We start from the raw sequence: 23,132 nt of genomic DNA, 5'->3' as shown, positions 1-23,132 counted from the left end.
GGTCTCAGAGTGAGTGACGTCACCGATTGAAACGCTATTAGCCTGCACCCCGCTAACTAGCTAGCCATTTCACATCGGTTACATATACTCGTCAGACGTCATGGTACGTCATCAGAAGTATCCACTTCATTTGTGGGCTGAGGGGATAGGGTGTGTCTTTTAAGTGTTTGAACCGTAGTTATGGTAATATTTGTTCATATATGTTAATTGCATGCAAATAAAGGTTGATAAGTTAGCGCACCCACGGCCTCGGATTCGAAGGTGTTAGAACAGACCAGGGGAGAACTACTGCCCCTCATTGAAGCCACAGAGGTTCTAGGCCGACCGCGGTGCTGCAGGTATTGTTAGCAGAAAAAAAGGATCCACCATTATAGTGAATGGAAAAATGTCAATCTTCGTGTAAATAAAGACATACATCAAGATGTATGTCCTTGAACTGATTATTTTAAAATCGAACACAGGATATAAGGATAATTTAGTGGCTAATGGCAGCCTGCAGTACTCCGGTCAGACTTTTAAAAATATTTGTATTTATTTAACCTTAATTGAACTAGGCAAATCAGTTAAAAACAAATTCTTATTTACAATGACGGCCTACCCTGGCCAAACCCGGACGATGCTGGGCCAATTGTGCGCCGCCCTATGGGACTCCCAATCACTGCTGGATGTGATTCATCCTGGAATCGAACCAGGGACTGTAGTGACGCCTCTTGCACTGAGATGTAGTGCCTTAGACTGCTGCGTCACTCGGGAGCCCAAAAATGTTGTTCCTCAATGAGAGGGTGCAGCACTGAGTTAGCCTGCAACGTCACTTTCTGGAGCAGCTCAGACTGTGGATGTCTCAATGAGATGCCTTCTTAATCTTAACCAACTTCATTTGGCTTCAATGCGCTATTGAGTCTTAGCATAGGAATGAATGGTGTCACATGATCGATGGCTTTGTCCATTCATATACAGTACCAGTCAAATGTTTAGACACACCTACTCATTCCAGCGTATTTCTTTATTTTTGATATTTTCTACAATGTAGAATAATAGTGAAGAAGTCAACACTATGAAATAACACATATGGAATCATGTAGTAACCAAAAAAGTGTTAAACAAATCAAAATATATTTTACATTTGAGATTCTTCAAAGTAGCCACTTTTTGCCTTGATGAGAGCTTTGCACTCTCTTGGCATTCTCTCAACCAGCTTAATGAGGTAGTCACCTGGAATGCATTTACATTAACCTGTTAGGGCTAGGGGGCAGTATTGACACGGCTGGATAAAAAACATACCCGATTTAATCTGGTTACCACTCCTACCCAGTAACTAGAATATGCATATACTTATTACATATGGATAGAAAACACCCTAAATTTTCTAAAACTGTTTGAATGGTGTCTGTGAGTATAACAGAACTCAAATGGCAGGTCAAAACCTGAGAGATTCCTTTACAGGAAGTGGCCTGTCTGACCATTTCTTGAACTTGTTTTCCATCTCTATCATTTACTAAGGATCTCTGCTCTAACGTGACACTTCCCACGTCTTCCATAGGCTCTCAGAGCCCGGGAAAAAACAGAATGTCGTCATTCCAGCCCCAGGCTGAAACACATTATCGCCTTTCTCAAGTGGCCGATCAAGGGACACTGGCTTATGCGCGTGACCCCGACCGCCCCCGCCTTTGGGATTTTTTCCTCTGTTTGCCGAAAAGGAGATTCCCTGTCGGAATATTATCGCTTTTCTACGAGAAAAATGTCGTAGAAATTGATTTTAAACAGCGGTTGACATGCTTCGAAGTACGGTAATGGAATACTTAGAATTTTATTGTCACGAATTGCGCCATGCGCGCGACACTTCTTTACTATTTCGGATAGTGTCTGGAACGCACGAACAAAACGCCGCTATTCGGATATAACGATGGATTATTTTGGACCAAACCAACATTTGTTATTGACGTAGCAGTCCTGGGTGTGCATTCTGACGAAGACAACAAAAGGTAATCAAACTTTTATAATAGTAAATATGATTATGGTGAGTGCTAAACTTGCCGGGTGTCTAAATAGCGAGCCCGTGATGCCTGGGCTATGTACTTAGAATATTGCAAAATGTGCTTTCACCAAAAAGCTATTTTAAAATCGGACATATCGAGTGCATAGAGGAGGTCTGTATCTATAATTCTTAAAATAATTGTTATGCTTTTTGTGAACGTTTATCGTGAGTAATTTAGTAAAATGTTAGCGAATTCCCCGGAAGTTTGCGGGGGGTATGCTAGTTCTGAACGTCACATGCTAATGTAAAAAGCTGGTTTTTGATATAAATATGAACTTGATTGAACAAAACATGCATGTATTGTATAACATAATGTCCTAGGGTTGTCATCTGATGAAGATCATCAAAGGTGAGTGCTGCATTTAGCTGTCTTCTGGGTTTTGGTGACATTATATGCTGGCTTGAAAAATGGGTGTCTGATTATTTCTGGCTTGGTACTCTGCTGACATAATCTAATGTTTTGCTTTCGTTGTAAAGCCTTTTTGAAATCGGACAGTGTGGTTAGATTAACGAGAGTCTTGTCTTTAAATGGCTGTAAAATAGTCATATGTTTGAGAAATTGAAGTAATAGGATTTTTAAGGTTTTGAAAATCGCGCCACAGGATAGCAGTGGCTGTTACGTAGGTGGGACGAATTCGTCCCGCCTAGCCTAGAGAGGTTAACAGGTGTACCTTGTTAAAAGTTAATTTGTGGAATTTCTTTCCTTAATGCGTTTGAGTCAACATTACTTTAAGACATGAAGGTCAGTCAATTCGGAAAATTTCAAGAACTTTGAAAGTTTCTTCAAGTGCGGTCTCAAAGACTGTCAAGCGCTATGATGAAACTGGTTCTCATGAGAACCGCCACAGGAAAGGAAGACCCAAAGTTACCTCTGCTGCAGAGGATAAGTTCATTAGAGTTACCAGCCTCAGAAATTGCAGCCCAAATAAATGCTTCACAGAGTTCAAGTAACAGACACTTCTCAACATCAACTGTTCAGAGGAGACTGCATAAATCAGGCCTTCATGGTCGAATTGCTGCAAAGAAACCACTACTAAAGGACACCAGTAAGAAGAAGAGACTTGCTTGGGCCAAGAAACACGAGCAATGGACATTAGGCCGGTGGAAATCTGTCCTTTGGTCTGATGAGTCCAAATTTGAGATTTTTGGTTCCAACCACCATCTCACACGGAATAGAATAGGTTAGGATGATCTCCGCATGTGGTTCCCACCGTGGTTCCCACTGTGAAGCATGGAGGAGGAGGTGTGATTGTGTGGGGATGCTTTGCAGGTGACACTGTCAGTGATTTATTTTGAATTCAAGGCACACTTAACCAGCATGGCTACCACAGCATTCTGCAGCAATACGCCATCCCATCTGGTTTGCACTTAGTGGGAGTATCATTTGTTTTTCAACAGGACAATGACTCAACACAACTCCAGGCTGTGTAAGGGATATTTGAACAAGAAGGAGAGTGATGGAGTGCTGCATCAGATGACCTGGCCTCCACAATCACCCAACCTCAACCCAATTGAGATGGTTTGGGATGAGTTGGACCTCAGAGTGAAGGAAAAGCAGCCAACAAGTGCTCAGCATATGTAGGAACTCTTTCAAGACTGACGGAAAAGCATTCCAGGTGATGCTGGTTGAGAGAATGCCAAGAGTGTGCAAAGCTGTCATCAAGGCAAAGGGTGGCTACTTTGAAGAATCTAAAATATATTTAGATTTTGTTAAAACATTTTTGGTTACTGCATGATTCCATATGTGTTATTTCATAGTTTTGATGTCTTCACTATTCTACAATATATTCTACAATATAGAAAATAGTAAAAATAAAGAAAAACCCTTTAATGAGTAGGTGTGTCTAAACGTTTGACTGGTACTGTATATACACACAAATTAATGGATTCAAATGAATGGATTCTGCTATTTCAGCCACACCCATTGCTTACAGGTGTATAAAAATTGATATTCCAATACAGCCATGCAATCTCCATAGTAAACATTGGCAATAGAATGGCCTTACTGGAGAGCTCAGTGTCTTTCAACGTGGCACTGTCATAGGATGCCACATTTCCAACAAGTTAGTTCGTCAAATTTCTGCCCGGCACGAGCTGCCTCAGTCTCAATGAGTGCTGTTATTGTGAAGTGGGAACGTCAAGGAGCAACAACGGTTCTGCCGCAAAGTGGTAGGCCACACAAGCTTACAGAACGGGACCGCTGAGTGCTGAAGTACGTAGCGCGTAAAAAATAATCTGTCCTCGGTTGCAACACTCACTACCGAGTTCCAAACTGCCTCTGGAAGTAATGTCAGCACAAGAACTGTTTGTCGGGACTTCCTTAAATGGGTTTCCATGGCTGAGCAGCCGCAAAAAAGCCTAGGATAACCACGCGCAATGCCACAATGCCAAACATCGGCTGGAGTGGTGTAAAGCTCGCTGTCATTGGACTCTGGAGCAGTGGAAACGCGTTCTCTGGAGTGATGAATCACGCTTCACCATCTGGCAGTCCAACGGAAAAATCTGGGTTTGGCCGATACCAGGAGAACGCTACCTGTCCGAATGCGTAGTGCCAACTGTAATGACAATGCCCCCATGCACAAAGCGAGGTCCATACAGAAATGGTTTGTCGAGATCGGTGTTGACTTGTCTGGCCTGCACAGCACAGAGCCCTGACCTCAACCACATCGAACACCTTTGGGATATATTGGAATATCAATGCCCGACCTCACTAATGCTCTTGTGGCTAAATGGAAGCAAGTCCCTGCAGAAATGTTCCAACACAAGGTGAAAGCCTTCCCAGAAGAGTGGAGGCTGTTGTAGCAGCAAAGGGGGGACCAATTTCATATTTGGAATGAGATGTTCGACGAGCAGGTGTCCACATACTTTTGGTCATGTAGTGTGTATATATACAGTGTATTTGTATCCAAACCTCTTGACAAAGTAATGAGTAAAGGGTCTGAATACATATGTACATTTATTTTTAATACATTTGAAAAAATTTCAAAACCTATTTTCACTTAGTCATTATTGATGAGATTATTATTATTTTTTAAATTCATTTTAGAATAAGGCTGTAATGTAACAAAATATGGAAAAAGTGAAGGGGTCTGAATACTTTTCGAATGCACTGTATGCATCTGTTGGTCACAGATACCGTAAAAAAAAAGTAGATTGGATCAGGAAACCAGTCAGTATCTGATGTGACCATCATTTGCCTCATGCAGTGAGACACATCTCCTTCTCATAGAGTTGATGAGGCTGTTGATTGTGGCCTGTGGAATGTTGTCCCACTCCTCTTCAATGGCTGTGAGAAATTGCTGGATATAGGCGGGAACTGGAACACACTGTCATACACTTCAACCAGAGCATCCCAAACATGCTCAATGTGTGACATGTCTGGTGAGTATGCAGGCCATGGAAGAACTGGGACATTTTCAACTTCCAGGAATTGTGTACAGATTCTTGTGACATGGGATCTCATCACAGTATCTCTGTGCATTCAAATTGCCATCGATAAAATGAAATTGTGTTTGTTCGTAGCTACTGCCTGCCCATACCATAACCCCACCGCCACCAGATGAGGTTGGCGTAGATTGTTGACAACACGTGTAAGCTATATTTCGTCTCCAATGTTTATTGAAAACATAAATACATTTGCACAATTACCACTTGTTGTCTCAAATACATCGTTACAGTTGCTGGTTAGCTAGGTAGCGAATTTTAGCCATATTAGCATTGACATGAAATAAGTCAAAACAAGACATAGTATCAATAAAAAGATGAAACCAGCTGAAATTAGCCACTTACGATTCTCCGCATGGCAGTTTGTCATTCTTGCTAAAAATGTGGCTATCCAGAATCACAACAACAGGCTGACTTCTGCCCGATGGAAGCATGCACATATATTTTGTAATTCATTTATTTAGTTGTCACACTTTACCAACCATAGCTAGCTAAAGTAGGGCAGTCTTATAGGCTTTTCCAATGGAGGAAAGATATCAAGGCACAAGGCGAGACCCAGATGCAGACACAGGAGGCAGATGGTTGGAGTCTTACCATGCTTATTAATCCAAAAGGAGTAGGCAAGAGAATGGTCGTGGACAGGCAAAAGGTCAAAACCAGATCAGAGTCCAGGAGGTACAGAGTGGCAGACAGGCTCGTGGTCAAGGCAGGCAGAATGGTCAGGCAGGTGGATACAGAGTCCAGAAACAGGCAAGGGTCAAAACCGGGAGGACTAGAAAAAGGAGAATAGCAAAAAGCAGGAGAATGGGAAAACCGCTGGTTGACTTGGAACATACAAGACAAACTGGCACAGAGAGACAGGAAACACAGGGATAAATACACTGGGGAAAACAAGTGACACCTGGAGGGGTTGGAGACAATAACGAGAACAGGTGAAACAGATCAGGGTGTGGCGAAAGAGATCCATTTTATATTAGGGACCCCCTGTACTTAGGTTACGCAGGACTCTGGTACTTGGAGTACTGTTATTCCAATGGCACCTAACAGAAATATAGTAGGGTGAATTCAGAAGAAGTGGGACACTTCTTTTGACATCTATTCAACATATTAGTCCAACATGATACACTTCTGAAATCCTCAATATTATCATCTATATTATTATCGTATAACAAAAAAGTGTGAACTACATTTTCAATAGTACAATTAGGACTATTTAGTATTTAGTTATTTTATTAGGATCCCATTTAGCTGTTGCGAATGCAGCAGCTACTCTTCCTGAGGTCCACACAAAACATTACATAATATAGAACATTAATAGACAAGAACAGCTCAAGGACAGAACTACATACAGTGGCAAAAAAAGTATGTGAACCCTTTGGAATTACCTGGATTTCTGCATAAATTGGTCATACAATTTGACCTGATCTTCATCTAAGTCACAACAATTGATAAACACAGTCTGCTTAAACTAATAACACACAAACAGTTATACGTTTTCATGTCTTTATTGAACACAATGTGTAAACATTCACAGTGCAGGGTGGGAAAAGTATATGAACCCTTGGATTTAATAACTGGTTGACCCTCCTTTGGCAGCAATAACCTCAACCAAATGTTAGAAATGTCCTTGTTTTTGAAAGAAAAGCAACAAAAAAAGGTCAATATAAAATAACATCAAATTGGTCAGAAATACAGTGTAGACATTGTTAATGTTGTAAATGACTATTGTAGCTGGAAACAGCTGATTTAAAAAATTACAAAAATTATGGAATATAGGCGTACAGAGGCCCATTATCAGCAACCGTCACTCCTGTGTTCCAATGGCACGTTGTGTTAGCTAATCCAAGTTTATCATTTTAAAAGCCTAATTGATCATTCGAAAATCCTTTTGCAATTATGTTAGCACAGCAGAGAACTGTTGTTCTGATTAAAAGAGCAATAAAACTGTCCTTCTTTAGTTAGACTAGTTGAGTATCTGGAGCATTTGTGGGTTCGATTACAGTCTCAAAATGGCCAGAAACAAAGAACTTTCTTCTGGAACTTGTCAGTCTATTCATGTTCTTAGAAATTATGTCTATTCCATGCGAGAAATTGCCAAGAAACTGAAGACCTCGTACAACTCTGTGTACTACTGCCTTCACAGAACAGCGCAAACTGGCTCTAACCAGAATAGAAAGAGTGGGTGGCCCCGGTGCACAAATGAGCATGAGGACAAATACATTAGAGTATCTAGTTTGAGAAACAGACGCCTCATCTCAGTGCAAGAGGTGTCACTACAGTCCCTGGTTCGAATCCAGGCTGTATCACATCCGGCCGTTATTGGGAGTCCCATAGGGCGGCGCACAATTGGCCCAGCATCATCTGGGTTTGGCCGGGGTAGGTCGTCACTGTAAATTTGAATTTGTTCTTAACTGACTTGCCTAGTTAATAAAGGTTTCACACACACACCACACTTCCCAAAAAGTTATTTTATTGGCATTTACGTATGTCCCCATTACCAGTAAAACATAATCAAAACCTATTTCTTTCGCTTACTTGATGTGCTTTTTCATTTTTCATTTGTTCAGTCGTTTCATTCTCAAGCAGGATTTCTATGGAACGCTGTTTGGGTGTTTACGTGTCTAAAAAGATACACGTCAAATAACACTATTTGACGTGTCAAATAAGCTTGTTGAACAATCAGGACCTGAATATTACTGACCGTCACATCATTTAACGCATTCATTAATTGTTTACGTAGTTATTACACATTGATTACACTATCACTCGTATTTCATATGTCACAACGATTCATCGATACGTATGCTATAATGCTGGTAAAGTTGTCTCGCGCACCTACAGTGCTGGTGATTAAAAAAAGAAAAAAAAGCTAGCTAGCTCGTATGCAAACAATGTTCTTCCACAAAAACATAGCAAAACGACAATCTGTTTTAGTAGCTATATTTAGCTGGCTAACTATATAGATAGGTGTCATCTAAAATAAGACTAATTTATAAGACAGTTCTTATTTGATTAATGGTGGTCCGGACCCATCTATGTGAAGCTAGCCACAATAAGGATTAGACACAACAGTGGACTTTGCAGTTAGCCTTCAAAATAAAATAATATCATTGACAGTGATGCAAACGCATACAAATAGTAGAATTATGCTATAATTGAATAGATCATGCTAAACGAAGTTGGAATGTTATATAAAATCAACAAAAGAAAATTTGTTTGACAAATCTGTTAATCTCACTGGATGTATTATACTTTAGAATTACATTGGGGGCATACTGTACAGCATACTGTACAGCTGTATGCTGTACTGTACACACTGTACAGCCTTACCTATTGATTGTGGATCAATGACATGGGATATCAGTCAACTCAGTGACACCCAGAGAACATTAGCGTCTTATTGCGGGACTCTGAAACAACTGTGAATTGAGCCACATTTATTGTCAACCTATGTGTATTGAACACTATTCCAGAGGAAAAACAATACTGCGTGGATGTTTTGGAGTCTGATAACTCTGAGGAGGACGTTGGGAAAAAATATATTGGGGATTGAGTAGACTGATACCCCATTTCATTGATCCCCAATCCTTAGGTAAAGCTGTACAGTGCAGTATGAATGTCAATGCACACAATAGGCTGACTGGGGAGGTGATTTCTCACAGTCCCGTGATAAGAGCTACAACGCTAATATTTGTGTAAACTCTTCAGTTGTGTTCTGTGGGTGTCACCGAGTAGACTGATACCCCATTTCATTGCTTCACATTCCAACCTTGTTTAACGTTATCTAGTCTAAATATGGCATGATTCCACCAATTGTAACCTTCTGCATCACGTTCAAAGAGGTACTTTTATTTTGAAGGCAAACCGCAAATTCCACTATTGTGCCTAATCCTTTTTGTGGCTAGCTTCACAACACATAACCCTGTCCGGTCGAGCATCACTTGCCAGACAGGGGCGAAAATCTGATATCAACTTTGGAGGGGACAATTACATGACATTTTCTCAAGAGCAATTCCTGAGGGGGACACAAAAAGTAGTGCTGTAACACATAGCCTACATTGTAATATGGTAAATGTATATTGAGGAACCAAAGAAATAAGGTGTTTTCCGTACTCCTAACTACCGGTACCCAAAACTACACAACTAATCACAACAGCAATACCATTGCCTTTAACAAATGTTAGTTCAGTCACCAGTTTAAGTTGAGAGTGGGGGTATCAATGGCATTTTCCAATTATGTTCCTATTTTACAAGTCAAAAAAATTGAGAACCTTTCATAATGTTGCCAAACAAAGACTCAACAAACTTACCTGAGACTCCCTGTCTCTGCCAGTCTGTCCCTGCATATCTGTCCCCAACTCTGCTGTCTGTGTGCCATCTGTTGCCTGCTCTGCCTAATGACATCATTGTGAAACATTTCCATTAGAATTTCATTTCTTTCTTATGAACATTTTATCAACTAGTCTTTGAGATATTAGGCTACTAGGGTTCTTACTATGCGTTTTGGTGTATTGAAAAATACTCTGATGTCCGTCTTTTATTTTTCTGCCATTTTTCTACCTGACTGGCTGGCTACACACACAGTGTGTAAGTTATTTACAGTAGGAGATGGGCTTCTATCATCTTCAATCATTCTATTTGGGCTTCGATCTAAAAGGTAGCTAGCAAATGTGAAACGGATTAAAATGACAAGAGTTGACAGCTGTATGAGTTCACCATTTACACAACATATGCTGCAACCTTTTGTAATTTTAATAGTTTGTTTCATATTGGCTGGCTTCCAACAATAGCTGAATTTGCAAAGCTAGCGAGCACCAATTCAGTTTCAGTGGTGTTTGCTATAATCTTTGCTACCCGGGTTAAATAAAGGTGAAATAAAATAGATAAATAAAAGTTCCCTTGCAACAATTTAGCTTTTGCAACGAGACCATTAAATATATTTAAGACAATGGTAGAAGAGAGTGTAGTTCAGTTTGGATTTCAGTTTATCGCTAACCTTATCACAGGGACTTTGAAGCACTAACTTACATCATCTGCATGCTGATCTTGGAATAAATTGACGATAGCAAAGATTCCATCTTTGACGACGCCACATAAATGGAATAGGTACTAGCTAGCTTAATAGTTAATATTTGCGCGCTAGCTCTGCATCTTCAGCTAGTGTGTGTGCGCGATTGACTGGATTAACCTCACGTCAGTTACGTGCATTGAGTGCCTTTCAGACAGTAGATACGACCTCTCTGTTACCTAGCAAGCTAAGGAACTGGCAGTGGATCAAACCATTGTGAGGCAAAGGGTGGTCGCAATCTTTTGAAACTTAAAAACGCGCTATTAAGTGTCTATAATCAGCACAATTGCTTTCATTGCGTATTATTAATATTATTTAAATTACATAGTTATGTTTCAGTGATATATTGGGGGGTCAAATCATATTTTTCCCAGGATGGGGGGGGTCGTGTCCCCCCCGTCCCCCCCGGGATTTCCGCCCCTGTTGCCAGATGAAGCCAGCGGGCTGCTTATAATGTTAGCTTTGGGCAACAGGGTTAAGTAGCTGGCTAGCTATTTATTTTCATGAACTGAAGTTCAATTTCAATTGGCAAACAACAAGTGGCTACCTAGCTAATACTTACTCACAAGGATTCCTGAATCATTGCTAAGAATAATGAAAATGACTGCAGTTTCTACTGGTAATTGTTTTCAGGCTGGTTGTATTGGTGCTAGCTTGGTACCAAGCTAAAGCTAGCTAGCTACCCCAGAAGTTGCGGTTGAACAAATAATGCTTTATTACCAACGCGGTATTGTAAACACATTGTTCGTGGCCGGTGTTTTCTTGTTTGCAGAGTTTTGTACAGCTTTGACAGTGCTACTGATAGTAGTAGTGGTGGTGCTTGGCTTGCATGTGCAAATTCAGAGCGCACAACATTCTATAATAGAACTGTTATTTCACTCGTGAAATAGTGTTATTTGACTTGTATCTTTTTTGACATGCAAAGACCCAAACGGCGTTCCATACTATGTTGTGAAGCTAATAGCAGTGACGCTATTACTGTGTAACACTGGTCGGGCAACATCTGAAAAATAGCGCACTTGGTAACATTAGTGTGTACTGGTGCTCGACCAGTCGGCGAAAGCCAACATCACCTACGACAGAGAACAGTTGATTGTCAACAATGAATTCCATTATCTTGGTGTTAATGGATTTCACCTTTGAGTTGTCTCCCTGAAATTTTCTTACTCTTTCAAATGACTGCTCAACTTGTTGACTGCTCCATCCACACAGAAGACATTGTAGGTTAGGGATGCTGTGTTGCACGTGTAGCGCCAAATTTTACGTGCCGTCATTAAGTCATGTACCTACGTTGTATGGACGTCAGCTTTGACATCGGTTTTGCACACCGGCGTTAAACTAGACATCGGGTTGATATCAATGTTGGCATTTTTAGCTAATATCGGCTGATTCCGATATGTTCACTGATATATCGTGCATCCCTAATTATTACACCATGTCTATTTTTTGTTGAATTGAAACAATAGCTGTTGATGACTTTGCAAATGCTATATACTGTAGGCCTAAATATCATCATTGATTTAGTAAAGTATGGTCACATTTTAATTTTCTTTGTTAAACCTGCCCTTTTCAATTGCTTCGATAGAAGCAGTGAATCTATTTAGTTAAGTGGAGATCTCTCAACAATCATTCTCATTATAGCACATTGGCAATAGTCACTGAGAAATATCATAACTAAGCAAGGTTGGGCTTGGTTAAAACCATGGAAGGGAGACCAAAGTGTAGCTGTAGATAGTTCACGGTGCTGCCTATTGTTTTGTTTTTCTGAAGATCTGACATTGTTTTAAAGGTACAAATTCAACATATTTTATACGGTTTGTATAAAGGTTTGTCTATGTAAACATTTGGTTGACATGACATAATCCTGTGGTTGAAATTCCACTTTCAAAACAGAAGGTGATATGACTGCTTATGGTTTGAGTTACAAACTAATCTATGAAAGCTGAGCACCCACAAACATGTAATATGTTTTGCTCTGACGCTCAAAAGCTACTCAAGAGTCGTTAGAAGATCATAGGAAATCCCAGGACATCTATAATACTGTAATAAGCTCACATAGTTGCTATCACAATCTCCAAACCACAGTTGTCACTGACTAGTTGGATATTAATCTCCCACTGAGCAAACAATTTCTGTAATTACAGCATTCCTAAAAATGATTTTAGCCATTTTTAAAAGAAAAATTAATTTGAGTAGAATCTAAGTGCCTTTGAACGGGGTATGGTAGTAGGTGCCAGGCACATCGGTTTGAGTGTGTCAAGAACTGCAACGCTGCTGGGTTTTTCACAGTCAACAGTTTCCTGTGTGTATAAAGAACACTTTCGACACCTTGTAGAGTCCATGCCCCAATGAATTGAGGCTGTTCTGAGAGCAAAAGGGGGTGCAACTCAATATTAGGAAGGTGTTCCTAATGTTTTGTAATGAGTTTTCAGAGTAAATAGAAACTAAACTTTGTATCTTTAAAATAATCCCAGAGTTCATAATTTAACTGCGTACACATATCTGAAAAATGAGTGACAGTGAAAAGCTACATATGATCATTAAAAAGGCCTCAAACTTTATAAAGAAAATGTACATTACCATATTCTGTATGTTGAGTAACAATATACGATAGAAAGAGAATAATAGCCACATATCAGTAGATATATGGAACTTGATAACCCTTCAGAAGGTAGATGATTTAACGTAAACTAATGAACAATGTGACCACACCCACAGCGAGTCAGGATTTTAGGAGAAATTAAACTCTTATTTACACTATATTTTTGCTTTTTCTTTGCTTTCTCAGTGAAGTGGTGCACCAACATCAGTTCTGTCTCTTACTCTCTAGGCTAGTTACCTCGCACAACTTAGCTGTAAATCAGACACAATGTCAAGTAAAATGGCAACCGCTTTCTCAGTGGAACCGAACCGCTACCTCTTCAACTGTTCCATCTGTCTAGACATGAAGGATCCGGTAACTATGCCCTGTGGACACAGACACTGTATGGGCTGTATCCAGGGCTTATGGGAGATGTAGGACCTTAGGGGAGGCCAGATCTGCCCCCAGTGCAAAGAAAGCGTTACAAAACCTTGGCCCACTCTGAACCGAAATACTCTTGTGGCAGAAATGGTGGCCAAACGGAATAAGACAGAACTGTAAGCTGCTCCTCTTACGGAAGATATGGTTGCATGTGACTTCTGCTCTAGAGGAGAGAACAAGCTGTCGTCCTGCCTGGTGTGTGTGGCCTCTTACTGTGAGACTCACCTAAAGCCCCACTATGAAAACCCTTCCGTTGGAAGGCACAAGCTGTTGGATGCCACCAAAAATCGAATTTTATTGGTCACATACACATGGTTAGCAGATGTTAATGCGAGTGTAGCGAAATGCTTGTGCTTCTATTTCTGACACCGCAGTAATATCTAAAAAGTAATCTAACAATTTCCCAACAACCGAATACACACATCTAAAGGGGTGAATGAGAATATGTACATATAAATATATTGATGAATGATGGCCGAGCAGCATAGGCAAGGTGCAATAGATATGATATGAGTAATGTAAGATATGTAAACATGATTAAAGTGGCATTATTTATAGTGACTAGTGTTTGGGTCTCAGTGTAGACAGCAGCCTCTCTGAGTTAGTGACTGCTGTTTAGCAGTCTGATGGCCTTGAGATAGAAGCTGTTTTTCAATTTCTTGGTCCCATCTTTGATGCACCTGTACTGACCTCGCCTTCTGGATGGTAGCGGTGTGAACAGGCAGTGGCTCGGGTGGTTGTTGTCTTTGATCTTTTTGGCCTTCCTATGACATCGGGTGCTGTAGGTGTCATGGAGAGTTGTGCAGACCGCACCACCCTCTGGAGAGCCCTGCGGTGCAGTTGCCGTACCAGGCGGTGATACAGCTCGACAGGATACTCTCAATTGTGCATCTGTAAAAGTTTGTGAGGGTTTTGGGTGACAAGCCAAATTTCTTCAGCCTCCTTAGGTTGAAGAGGCGATGTTGCGCTTTCTTTACAGCACTGTCTATGTGGGTGGACCATTTCAGTTTGTCAGTGATATGTACGTTTAGCAACTTAAAACTTCCCACCTTCTCCACTGCTGTCCCGTCGATGTGGATAGGGGAGTGCTCCCTCTGCTGTTTCCTGAAGTCCACGATCATCTCCTTTGTTTTGTTGCCACACTCCCAGAGCCCTCACCTCCTCCATGTAGGCTGTGTCGTCGTTGTTGGTAATATCACGCCTACTACTGTTGTGTAAAATTGATGATTGAGTTGGAGGCGTGCATGGCCACGCAGTCATGTGTGAACAGGGAGTACAGTAGGGGGCTGAGCACGCACCATTGTGGGGCCCCAGTGTTGAGGATCAATGAAGTGGAGATGTTGTTTTCTACCTTCTCCACCTGGGGGCGGCCCGTCAGGAAGTCCAAGACCCAATTGCACTCGAGCTTAATGATGAGCTTGGAGCGCAGTGTATATATACAAAAATACAACCAAGTAATAGACAAATCATTTTTCAAAGAAGAAGCAGGAAGGGTAATAGGAATATATACAGATTAGGAATATGTTGAATATTTAAGTGGTAATGCCTTCGAAGCTGGTGTTTGGAGGATATAATTGGCACGGGTGTTGTTAGGCCTGAGACAAAGTGGCCGGAAAACCATGCCAATATATCCTCCAAACACTGGCTTCGAGGGCATTATAATTTTGAAACAACGGGTAACATATACAAATAATGATTGACATATTTTCATTAAACATTCTTTTGAGAAATGTATTCATACTATTTCATCCTTCCACGAGATATAGTCCCGACACATCTAGGGTTGCTACCCAAGCAGGCTGGTTGTTTGTTCTATCCGTTCGGTTGCTAAAGACATGACCCAGTCGTTCAGTCTTTTTCTTCTGTGTCTATCGACGCGACCCTGTCATTCGTTCTAAATGTTCCATTGCCATACTGGCTGGCAACGTTCTTATCCCTTGCTCGCTAGCTAGCCAACTACGGCTAACTTACAGTCACGTTAAAAAGTGCAGCCAGAATAACAACAAAGTAGCTGCATTTGCATTTGTTTAAGCTGTTTTTCTAGTGACATTTATTTGAATACATCAATAACAATTAGCTAACGAGGTGCAATTTTTCCTGGCATAGAAAATGTGCTCACTCGTCAGGACACTGTTGTTCAGAGGAGCTAGCCAACGACACAGCTAACACAATCACTTCAAACTGAAGCTGAAAGACTGCAAAACTTTCACCTATTGTAATTTACATTTCTTTGTATATATCCATAAAAATTATGCCAGCTGATTCATGTTTTTGTCTTGCTGAGAAACGCTGCCTGCCTGTCTGTCTCGTCCCGACTCCCGACACGTTCATTAGTATGGGACAGCTGGAGATCGAATTTGAGTATTGAAACAATGTTGCAAATGTCGAGAGAAAGACAGCAAGGTTTATACAAATCTCCACTGTTGAAAACTAAATGTTAGTCTAAAAGAAATGTGAGATAATGTCTAGATGCTTTTTATAGTGGGGATCAAGTTTATAAACTGCCTGGCTGGGCTGATGAGACAGTGGATTGCACAGTCAGATGGAACAGAGTAAATAGGCATTTTATCATCAGATTTAGCCTGTGGTATCTTGTGGAATAGACACCTGCTGGAATGCAGTTTTAACCAATCAGCATTCAGGATTAGACCCACCTGTTATATAAACTATCAAATATACTATGACTCCAACAGAATATGCTGGGATGTGCAATAAAGTAAATAGTAGCAGCAGTATTGACCGTGTGTGTGTGTCAGTGAGTGTGTCTCTCTGTGTTGTCTTCCTACCTCCACTGCACTTAACTCTGCTGCAGCAGCTGAGCTGTCTGTGCTACATCTAGCATCACTGGGACTAGAAGATGAGGGGACCGCACTGCCTGTACTGGGCCCAGCAACATCCTAGTTGTGAATGAATAAACACATACAGATTAGACAAAGAATAAAATCACTGAATAAATGCCTTATAGTGGTTCTCAAAGTGGGGGTTGCAAGATTTTGGGGGTTCACATGTGTGAAACTCAGCGGCATTGCAGTTCTTGACACAAACCGGTGTGCCTGGCACCTACTACCATACCTCTTCAAAGGCACTTAACTCTCCTGCTGTGTTCTGGTTCTGGTTTTCCCTCTGAAAAATATAGTTAATTTAATCTGATTGTCATAAGGTTCCATGACTTTGTCCACACAGGGCATCTGAACACACAAAATACATTTTGATATATTTTCATTACATTTTGGGTGTTTTATTTAACTTTTGTACACCTGTGGTGTTCCTGGTCAAAAACGACCGGTCACTAGAAATGAATGGTTGAGACTACAATTAGTGTATAAAATTGAGTTAGTGTATAATTAGTGTATAAAACCCACACACACACACACACACACACACACACACACACACACACACACACACACACACACACACACACACACACACACACACACACACACACACACACACACACACTCCCCTTCTTGGCTTCCATGGCAACCCCCACAGGAACCTTTCCCCAATAGAATCTTTCCCCCACGGGAACCACACCTGTTGGCATTCTCACAAGCAATCGCAACATTGTTTCAATAATATATAGAACTTTTCTTGCAGCTCTGGTATATAAAACCTTTTTGAGGCCTTGCTCACAATTCATTCTGTGGCAGCACAATGACCAAACAATATACTGTATGTGAGGCTCTTGATCATATCATTGATCATGACACTAGTGAGGAGAGAGGCCAGGAAACTGATAGTGAAGATGCATTAGAGGAGGAAGTGTCAGAAGTTGAAGACAACACAGAATATGATCCAGACCAAGAGACAACCGATGTGGAACAATCCATTAATGAGGAAGAGGGCCCTGCTGAAGTTGTTGTTACATTCCGGTCAAAGAATGGGAATTTGTCCTGGTCTTCGTCCCCACCTGAGAGGAGAGGTCGGCTGTCGGCTGAAAATGTTATCAGGATGACCCCAGGGCTAACGAGATACCCCATATCCTGGGTTGATGACATAAAATCCTATTTAAGCATTAGAAATGGTTTCAAAACAAACGTCCTTGTTAAACTTTGACTTTTGAAAGTAATCTGTCATAAATAACATATGTTTCATCTGAGTATTTGTTATAGTCAAAATAATCCAAACATTATGCTTTTTTTTACTCAAAAACGAGTTGTATGAGCTCAGTTCAATGAGGCCTACAGGCCATAAATAGCAAATAGAGGTTCAAAAAATTTAATGTTCACAAGAAGATAAGTTGATAAAAAAGATCTAACACAACATTAGGTGATAATATATGTATTATTATGGATTTATAATCAGCTATGACTGGGAACACAGAATTAATTAACATGAAACTAACACAACAGGAAGGTTAAATCTTTTATCTTGCCCATTCACCCTCTGAATTGCACACACACAATCCATGTCTCAATTGTCTCAAGGCGTAAAAACCTTCTTTAACCTGTCTGCTCCGCTTCATCTACACTCATTGAAGTGGACATCGATAAGGGATCACAGCTCTCACCTGGATTCACCTGGTCAGTCTACGTCATGGAAAGAGCTGTTCCTAATGTTTTGTACACTCAGTGTTTATCTACTATATACTGTATATACTGCTGTTTTGGAGTTTGACTGACAGGGATGGAGTGCATATATATGTTCAGCTTCCAATTTGGAACCCTATTGCATCTGCCTGAGGGGAGAAGCTGAAGCTCTGGGTGGATTACATGGGAGGGTTATGACATTATTTTCCTGGCCTGTCTCATGACTGTTTGTTCATAAGCACAGTCTGCAATGTAGAGCTACCTCACACCTACTGTATCACCTTCATGGCTGTCTGGACCAGGCGATTGATTTGTTATTTTAAGGTAACTGACAAGTTGCCAAACCAGGCTGAAATGCCATAGAATAGAATGCTCTCTATGACAGCCTGGTAGAATAGGATCATGCCCTTCTGTTTGACTCCACAAACCCTGAACCTACGCAGAGAATAAAGACGTTGGACACTAGAGCGTTTGTAAGAGTGGACCTGCGTATTGTCCACATTATGGACCACCACAGGTGAGTGGTCACCAACAGATTTGGGGTCAAAAAACATTTCCACAGTTTGCTGGACATTTAGGATGAGGTGGCGGTCATCACATCACTACACAAACCTTTGTATCTCTGACATATACACAGTAGTGTCATTGTCTATACATTAGACTGAGAATGGCAATATTATCAGAAAACTGGACAATATTGTTATCAGGGTGTCTACTTGTACATTCATTTGTATACTGTGTGAATAGGATGGGTGAACTCTCAGCCTTGGGGGGCACCTCAATGACCTTGGGCTCCTGTTGGTCAGAAATGAGTGATACCACCTGATGGTATAGGGTTTGAATGACATCTGTCTGAGTTTACTGAAGAGGATGTGTGACTGCAAGATGTTAAATGCTGAACTAAAATTCACAAATTGCAGTCGAGCATAGGCCTTGGGGTTCTCCAGATGCTTCATCAGTGCCACGCTTGTATTTGTAAGAAATCTGATACAGGTCCAACAGTGTGTTTAGTCTGAGTGAAGCTTACACACCATGATCGTTTCAAGACAATTAATTACAATGGAGGACAGAGCAACAGGTATACAGTCTTTGTTTTCTTTGGGAGAAGGCTTTTGGGGAAGAGGGGTGATGATTGTTTTCTTCGTGTGAACCGTGTGAGAATGTACAGACCTCTGAAAGACAGGGACCCAGGCTGGTGTAACTAAAGGAATGGCGCTGGCATGTATATAGTATAGTACTGTATATAGACTTTCTTTTTTTTTCTACTGTGTCATTGACTTGTTTATTGTGCTATTGGCTTGTTTATTGTTTACTCCATGTGTAACTCTGTGTTGTTGTCTGTGTCACACTGCTTTGCTTTATCTTGGCCAGGTCACAGTTGTAAATGAGAACTTGTTCTCAACTAGCCTACCTGGTTAAATAAAGGTGAAATAAATAAAAAATATGTATAGCGTCTGTTTTAAGGGCTCCAGAATAATTATGCTAGTTTGTGTTTTTTGCATTGATCTCAACTTCTTTTGTACATAATGCTTCTGCCATAATTTCCTATGACCGAAAATATCTTCTGGACAGCAGAACAATGATCACTAACCTCGGCAGCGAAGGACATACTGCTCAACCGGGACCAGGCCCTAATCCCTGACACTGAGAAGAGGAAAAGACGAGCTCCGTTCGAGATTATTCTATTAATGGGATCTGGATTACCATGACTCATGCGCTGACCGGCTGGCAAGTGTCTTCACTGGCATTTTGAAACTCTCCCTGACCCAGTCTGTAATACCTACATGTTTCAAGCAGACCACCATAGACCTTTTGCCCAAGAACGCCAAGGTAACCTGTCTAAATTGCCCCGTAGCACTCACATCTGTAGCCATGAAATGCTTTGAAAGGTGGGTCAACGCTCACATTAACACCATCCTTCCAGACACCCTGAACCCACTCCAATTCATATACCGCCCCCAACAGGATGCAATCTCTATTGCACTCCACACTTGGACTAAAGGAACACCTATGTGAGAATGCTGTTTATTGACCACAGCTCAGTGTTTCACACCATAGTGCCCTCAACTCATCACTAAGCTAAGGTCCCTGGGACTGAACACCTCCCTCTGCAACTGCATCCTGGACTTCCTGACGGGCCACCTGCAGGTGATGAGGGTAGGCAACAACACATTCGCCACGCTGACCCTCAACACGGGGGCTCCTCAGGGGTGTATACTTAGTCCCCTTATGTACTCCCTATTCACCCATGACTGCGTGGCCGTGCACGACTCCAACACCATCATTAAGTTTGCTGACGACGATGAGACAGCCTACAGGGATGAAATCAGAAACCTGGCATTGTGGTGCCAGGACAACAACCTCTCCCTCAATGTCAGTAAGAGAAAGGAGCTGATCGTGGACTACAGGAAACGGAGGGCCGAGCACGCCCCCATTCACATCAATGGGGCTGTAGTGGAATGAGTAGAGAGCTTCAAGTTCCTCTGTGTCCATATCACTAAGGATCTAGCATGGTCCAAACACACCAACACAGTCATGAAGAGGGCAACAATTTGGCATCCGACCGTAAGGCGCTACAGTGGGTAGTGCGTACGGCCCAGTACATCACAGGGCTGAGCTCCCTGCCATCCAGGACCTCTATACCAGTCGGTGTCAGAGGAAGGCCCAAAAAATTGTCAAACACTCCAGCCACCTAAGCTGAAGCCTGTTTTCTCTGCTACTGCACAGCAACGGTACCAATGCACCAAGTCTGGAACCAACAGGACCCTGAACAGCTTCTAGCCACAAGCCACAAGACTTCTAAACAAAACTGCTAAATAGCTACCTGCATTGACCCTTTTTTGCACTAACTCTCTTGCGCTGACTCTATGCACACACACTGGACCCTACTCACACTCACACATACTTACCCTGACACTCCAACACACACATACACACACTGCATAAGCCCACACACACATAACATGCACACACATGCAAACTGACGCCACACACTCTAACACACACACTTTCACACTCAGCACATAAATGTGTGCTGCTGCTACTGTCTATTATCTATCCTGTTGCCTCGTCACTTTACCCCTACCTTTATGTACAGTACGTAGCTTACCTCAATTACCTTGCACCCCTGCTCATCGACTCCTTACTGGTACTCGCTGTACAGTATATAGCCATGTTATTTTTACTCATTATTTGTATTCATTATTCACTGTGTATGTATTCCTCGTGTCACTAGTTATATGTTTTACCATTTCTTTAACTCTGCATTGTTGGAAATGATCCGGTAAGTAAGCATTTCACTGTTTGTCTACACCTGTTGTCTACAAAGCATGTGACAAATAACATTTTATTTTATTTGAAAGTTCCTCTGCACAAAGCAGAGACGCCATCGGGGCCTGTTGCCAATTTGCTAAAAGACTCTTGTGGCCTCTCTAGGGTTACATTTTAACTTGGGGTCACAGCCATCAATAACAGTGGTGTTGAGCATGTTAACACACTTGGTAGAGAAGTAATGTCAGTCAAACTTTATGTAGAAGTCATTACGTTAATTTGCCATTGTCTTTTCATCTGTTGTGTACACTGCTTTTCTTGTGGGAGTTATATTATTGATGGATTTTATTGTTAAGCCTTGTCCTTGAATACTGTTCATTCTGGGCTGGTATGCTGCCCAATTCTATATGAGTAATTATATTGTCTGATGATAGTAAAATAGATGCCATGAGTTATAATAATCAAACATATCGGTAGGCTGTTTGCTGCCCAATTATTCAAGAGTAACTATAATTATTATTATTGGTAATAAATGAAAAACTGGTAGACTAATAACTGACCTCAAAATAACAATCTTTGCTATATCACACTTACTCAAGTCCTTCCTGTTTGCGCTAGCAGGGTCTAGCCTAGTCAAAAGTAAAATTTCCACTGTTGCATTGCTGGAAGCTATTATTACTGTGACTTGTACTGTACTGTATGGATAATATTCTGTAATAGAAATTAAAGGAGGCCGTCTGCTCTTTTCAAACGTTCTTTATATCAAATAGTGATGTTCATTTACATGTTCCAGATGCTTATCAAAATAAAGAATACTGGTCGCCGGTGTCATGGTCGCCGGGATGTCCTTAAGACATCCACTGTTTGCTTGGATGTTTTTCTACTTTTCTACTGGATATTTATTGCACTTACAGACGGAAAACCTGTCGACTTTACCATGCTGTCTTTTTCCTTATATCTGAAAGCCAATACATTTAATCCCACCAACAAAGGTAGTGATGATTTCAATATTTTCTTTAAACCTCAAGGATCTCTACAGATCGGTGTCCCACCCTCGGGACGGTTGAGCTAATGTGCACTAATGTGATTAGCATGACGTTGTAAGTAACAAGAACATTTCCCAGGACATAGACATATCTAATATTGCCAGAAAGCTTAAATTCTTTTTAATCTAACTGCACGGTGAAAGAATGAAAGAATACCATGCTATTGTGAAAGAATACCATGCTATTGTTTGAGGAGAGTGCACAGTTATGAACTTGAAAAGTTATTAATAAACCAATTAGGCACATTTGGGCAGTCTTGATACAAAATTTTGAACAGAAATTAAATGGTTCATTGGATCAGTCTAAAACTTTGCACATACACTGCTGCCATCTAGTGGCCAAAATCTAAATTGCGCCTGTGCTGGAATAATAGATTATGGCATTTCTCTTGCATTTCAAAGATGATGGTACAAACAAAATACAAAAAAAACGGTTGGTTTTTTTCTTTGTATTATCTTTTACCAGATCTAATGCGTTATAATCTCCTACATTCATTTCACATTTCCACAAACATCAACGTGTTTCCTTTCAAATGGTATCAAGAATATGCATATCCTTGCTTCAGGTCCTGAGCTACAGGCAGTTAGATTTGGGTATGTCATTTTAGGCGAAAATTGAAAAAAAGAGTTGGATCCCTTAAGAGGTTTTTAATCCCGCCATATACCTCTGTGTAAACCAAGCCATAAAAACATTTCCAGGCTTTGGGACGATGCTC

The sequence above is a fragment of the Salmo salar genome, chromosome 23 (assembly GCF_965601325.2).
Source record: "Salmo salar chromosome 23, fSalSal1, whole genome shotgun sequence".
In the NCBI taxonomy this organism is placed as follows: domain Eukaryota; kingdom Metazoa; phylum Chordata; class Actinopteri; order Salmoniformes; family Salmonidae; genus Salmo; species Salmo salar.
This window is presented reverse-complemented; position numbering follows the sequence as displayed.